This window comes from Mirounga leonina, unplaced genomic scaffold, assembly GCF_011800145.1.
Source record: "Mirounga leonina isolate KUSES-001 unplaced genomic scaffold, KU_Mleo_1.0 Mir_165, whole genome shotgun sequence".
Lineage (NCBI taxonomy): Eukaryota > Metazoa > Chordata > Mammalia > Carnivora > Phocidae > Mirounga > Mirounga leonina.
The window spans coordinates 79,552,993-79,558,829 of record NW_023270415.1 but is presented as its reverse complement, the minus strand read 5'-3'; the positions used below and the strand labels follow the sequence as shown (position 1 = coordinate 79,558,829).

The 5,837-nt window shown below is 46.6% G+C and overlaps 1 pseudogene; it reads right to left on the bottom strand.

Annotated features, from left to right (window-relative positions):
- Positions 1-4,462: 4,462 nt before the first annotated feature.
- LOC118015429 lies at positions 4,463-5,256 on the bottom strand (annotated as a pseudogene).
- Positions 5,257-5,837: the final 581 nt, after the last annotated feature.

Here is a 5,837-nt window from a genome sequence, read left to right as displayed (position 1 = left end):
ATGAAATCCAGTTGTTCATTACTTTCCTTCAGGGTAGTGTTCTTTTTTCTCATTTAGGAAATCTTTTCTTACCTCAAGGTCATGAAAACCATCCTCTGCATTGTCTTGTAAAATTCTTATTGTTTTGCCTTTCACATTTCATCTATAATCCACCCCGAACGGGGTTTTAATGCATTTTCCCATATGGATATCCCATATGGGTCCTAGTACCATTGATCAAAAAAGCCCATCCTTCCTCCCACTCTCTGAGGTGCCAGTTTCTTCCCAAATCAAGTGTCCATATCCACGTGGTCACTTTCTGACCTCTCACTTGTCTTCCCTTGGCCTTGGTCTATGGATATAGCCATGTCATTCTGTTTTAATTACTGTGGCTTCCTAATAAGTCCTGAGATCTGACAAAACTAGTCCTACCACTTGGTTCTTCTTTCTCAAGAGTGACCTGGCTATTTTGCCCTTTGCATGTCCACATAAACTGTCAAATAAGCTTGTCCAGTCCCCCACCCCACCCTTCCCTCCCACAGCAGCAACAACAAAAAACCTATTGGAATCAAGTTGAATCTAGAGGGAGAGGTCAATTTGGCCAATGTAAAGTGGCGTCTTTATATTATGGAGTCCCGATCCAGGAATGTGCTATCTTTACCCATTTATTTAGGTCTTATTAAATTTCTCAGTAATGTTAGGGGCGCCTGGGGGGGGCTCAGTCAGTTGAGCATCCGACTCTTGGTTTCAGCTCAGGTATGATCTCAGGGTTGTGAGATCAAGCCCTGCATCAGGCTCCGCACTCAGTAGGGAGTCTGCTTGAGATTCTCTCCCTTTCCCTCTGCTCTTCCCACTAACGCTTTCTCACTCTCTCTCTCTCGAATGAATAAATACATCTTTAAAAAATTTCTCAACAATGTTTTATAGATGTCTGTGTAGAAGTTTTGCACATTTTTTTGACATGTTCCTAGATTTTTGATGTTCCTTTTTGTTTAAATTTAACTTTTAATTGGGCACCTGGGTGGCTCAGTCGGTTAAGCGTCTGCCTTCAGCTCAGGTCATGATCCCGGGGTTCCGGGATTGAGCCCCGCATCGGTCTCCCCCTGCTGTGCTGGGAGCCTGCTTCTCCCTCTCCCTCTGCTTGCCACTCCCACTGCTTGTGCTCTCTCTCTCTCTGTCAAATAAATAAAATCTTAAAAAATAAGTAAATAAATTTAACTTTTAATTGTCACTAGTACATAGAATTATGGTTAATTTTAAAATATTGATCTTAAAGCCAAAAACCTTGCTAAATGATACTGTGTCAGTGGCTTATGTCCAAGACCGTCATACTAGGTGATGAGAAGGACAGTATAAAGGAATCATTGTGGACAGTTAATACTTATTTACATTATTATATGTTTTACTCCTTTGATAGTATAATGTTTACCAAATGGTTTCTCCCTCTGTGAAAAATAACTTATATTGATCTCTTTGACTCCAGGAAATGCTACAAGTTGTATACACCACATCAATAGTCACCCCCAGGAACTTTGGAGAATATGCATTAGGATGAGTTTGTAACTCTTGGCCTCGAAGTGTAACAAGTCTTGCAGGCATGTGGCAGGTGCTCTCAGGGTAGTGCTCACCCCATGCTCCAGAAATCTGGGCTGTCCCCAGGTTTGGACAGAGGGAGGCATGGGCAGCCACCCCTCACAGGTGAGGTCCACGGTCCTTCAAAGAACTGGGTTCCGAGTTAAATTTGAGGGGTGTTAGGTAAGTGTGCCAGATTGAAAGGTGGGGAAAAACACCCAAGTAAAAACCCAGCAGCTTGAGAGGACACGGTTCATAGAACCAAAACAGCTTATTCCTTGTCTGGAGTAGTAGAAGGGGTAGACAGTATTCAGACAAGGTCCCCAGATAAGGGAAGGGGGCGAGCGGGGGGACCAGGGCATCAGCCCAGGGGAGGAGGGTTGTGGCAGATTTGGAAGAGGTTGCTGTCCCCATGTGGTCACCTCCGTGGCCTTTCTGACTGCTCCCCTCCAGGCTCTGTGGGAGTGGGATAGAGCTCTGTAGGGGGAGACGGGTCCGGATGGCTCCCGGTCCACCACCAACCCTTTCTGCCATTCGGCAAGCCCACGGTCAGATGATGAGGCTCTGTCTTCGGGGCTGATGCGGTTACCCCACTCATCAAGGTAGCGGTCTCAGGAGAACCACCTGAGTGAAGTAGCCGCCCCACCCAGTGGGGGGCTCTCAGAAAGACTGTGCCAACCGTTACCTTAGTCAGCCGGCCACTCGGCTGCTAACTTCTGTTTTCCAGCTCCCTGCCTTTCAGACGCGCATCCGCTCACTGTCTGTGGCTAATCCCGTGAGGTGTCCAAGGTGTAAATTTGAGTATTGCAATGACGGATGAAGGAAACAAACAAACAAGGTGGGGCCTTCCCAGCGCACATCTGTTACTGGTATTTCTTCTGACAGTCCCTCCCCCGAGGTGGGGATCAGACCATCTATGTTAGCAGGGAGCTTAACAGGAAATGTGGGAGACCCAGGAGGTGGTGGTGAGTGACGGCCTTCAGGGGCGAACGTGAAGGTGACTCTCCTCCATCACACAGCCTCTGGGGGAAGCGACCTTCGTCACGGAGGTGGGATTGTGTTGCCACTCCCTGGAATACAGTTTCACGTGTCCTGTGCACCTGCTTTCAGAGGTTTCAGCCTGGGAGCTGACTTCCCCAGGAAGGGGAGAGACATTTCTTGCAAGGTGTGGCATTAATCTCATAATTCTGTGCTGGTGGGTGTGTGTTGTGGGGAGGGGCAGGGGAGTGTTGTTAGCAGACTGGAGTGTCTTTTTTTTTTTTTTTAATTAACCTATTTACTTTGAGATAACTGTAGACTCACAATTACATAGAAATAGCGTGAAGAGATCCCAGGCACCCTTTATCCAGCTTCCCCAACAGTAATACCTTGCCAAACTATAGTACAATATTACAACCAGGATATTAACACCGATAGAGTCAAGATACAAACTTCTCTAGCACAGTGAGGACTTTCACAGCCACGGTCTCTTCCCTCCCTCCGCCCCCTCCTTAGCCTCTCCAAACCACTAATCTGTTCGCCACTTCTCTAATTTTGTCATTTCAAGGATGGCATATAAATGGAATCATGTAATAGGTAACCTTTTGGAATGGGCTTTTCCCCCCTCTGCACACTTCTCTTGAGAGTCATGCTAGCGGTTGTGGGCATAGTTTGTTCTGTTTGACTGGTGAGGAATGTTCCATGTGTGCATGGGCCGCAGTTTAACTACTCACCAATTAAGGACACTTGGGTTGTTCCCAAGTTTGGGTTATACAAATAAAGCTGCTATAAATATTCATGTGCAGGTTTATGTGTAAACACGAGGTGCCATTTGTCTGGGAGAAATACCCAGGAGCACGACGGCTGGGCGGAAAGGTGGTTGGATGTGTAGTGTTTTGAAAACTGCGAGAAACTCTTTTCCCTGGAGGCTGTACCACTGGACATTTGCACGGCAAAGTGGGAGTGATCCAGTTTCTCTGTAGTGTCCTGGGCTTAGTGGTTGTCACTGTTTTATGTTAGGCTCTGTGACGGGGTTGTACTGACATCGTATTGTGCTTCGAATGTGCATCTCTCTAATGGGCAGTGGTGGCCCGTTGGCAGTTAAGATGTCCCTCAGTGCATACCTCTCCCTGTCTTTTGCCCATGCTCAGAATGGATTGTTTGCTTTTTTTTTTAAGATTTTTAAAATTTAGGGGCACCTGGCTGGCTCAGTCGGTTGGGCATCTGCCTTCGGCTCGGGTCATGGTCCCAGGGTCCTGGGATCGAGCCCCGCATCGGGCTCCCTGCTCAGAGGGAAGCCTGCTTCTCCCTCTCCCACTCCCCCTGCTTGTGTCCCCTCTCTCACTGTCTCTTTCACTGTCAAATAAATAAATAAAATCTTAAAAAAAAATATTTTTAAAATTTATTTATTTTGGGGGGGAGGGGCAGAGGCAGAAGCAGAGGGAGAGAATCTCAAGCACACTTCCCGCTGAGTGGGGAGCCCAAGGTGGGGCTCAGTCCTACCATGAGGGGATCATAGCCTGAGCCAAAACCAAGAGAAGGATGCCTGACTGTGCTACCCAGGCGCCCTGATTGTTTGCTTTTATTTCCTGTTGAACTTTGAGAGTTTTTTATATAGTTTAGAGTCTAGTTTTTTGTCAGATATTCAGGGTGCAAACATTTTCTCCCGCTCTAAGCTGGCCTAGTCCTCTGACCCTTTTAACGGGTCCTCTCGCAGAGCAAAAAAGTTTTAATTTTGATGAAGTCCAATGTATCTTTTTCCCTTCGTGGATTGTGCCTTTGGTGTCCAGTCTAGGAATTGTTTGCCTAGCCTTAGATTCCCCCAAATTTTCTTTTTTTAAGTTTTATGTTTGCATATATTTATTTTTATTTTTTTATTATTTTATTTTATTTTTGATGTCTGATCTTATTTATTTGTCACTCATAGAAAATCTCAATTTTGACTGGACTCAGACTTAGAGGTAGAAGCTCTCAGAAGAGGACAGCCTCCGTCTCTTGGCAATTTGTTCCTGGCGTTTTTCTTTGGCCTCCTTCATTCTCGTGGCCAAAAGTTTAGCGTATTCTGCAGCCTCTTCCTTATTTTTCTTAGTGCGCTGCTTCTTCAAAGCAATGCGCCAGTGTTTGTGCTGGAGGCCACGTGGGGTAACAAGACGCTGAATCTTAGGTGCTTTGGTTCTAGGTTTCTTACCTTCTTTGTTTAGGGGCTTTCTCACAACATACTGGCGTACATCATCTTCTTTAGAGAGGTTGAAAAGTTTGCGGATTCTGCTGGCTCTTTTGGGCCCCAGGCGATGAGGCACAGTAGTATCAGTGAGTCCAGGAATATCCTTCTCCCCTTTTTTTACAACGACCAAGTTGAGAACACTGAGATTGGCATCCGCAATGCAACCCCCAACAGATTTGTGCTTTCTCCAGTCCTCCTTGGCCTATAGCAGGAATGCCCCTTACTCAGCAGTAGGCGGACACGGCCATGGGTCGAGACACCCTGCTTCATTCATGGGGAAGCCCTGTTTGTCATTGCCGCCACTGATTCGGACCACATAACCCTTCCATTCTTCACCCAGAGCATCAGCAGCAACTTCGGTGGCCATGCTTCTCATAAAAGGTCCGAGGTTTGCGTTCATCGTCCACTTCGATGAGTTTCTGGCAGCCAGTAGCTGGGAAAGAGATGTGCAGCTTCATCCTGAAGCAGCCTACCGCCTCCGAGGCGCCACGAAAAAGAGGACGCTATTTTTTAAATTATTTTTTTTAATGTTTGCATTTAAATCCATCATCCATTTTGAGTTAATTTTTCAGTGTCTGCGTGTTAGCAGCATCTTGGCTGCTTTTCCTTCTTAGAGGAAGGAGCAGGTCTGAGGGCAGTATGTCTCCTGGGCATACATAAGCTGCCGCCTGGCTTGACTCCTGTGTTCCCAGACGGGATGCCCTCTGCAGCTCGGCTGTGTCAGTGGCCCCTGGGCTGGTGCAAGGAGGTGGCCCCGGTTGCCTGCGTGTTCGGGATTCTTGACTTAGCCTCTGTTGGGTGCGCAAAATGACAACGTGATTTATGTATTCAAACTAAGTGGTTTCCACTTAATGTTAATGCTGGGTTCAGGGTGTAGAAATTGCTTAGATGTGAATTTTGTTCCTACTATGATAGAAGTATTTGTCAACTCCGAAGCACACCCTTGGGTTCTTAATTCAGAAAAACAGCCAATAGTTTTGTCCAAAGAACCTTAGGAGGGGTACAGCTGGAGGGGATCATGGAAAGAGCTCTACTTCAGTGTTTCCCAAAGTGTGCTCCATGGAACACAGAGGTACCCTGTGAC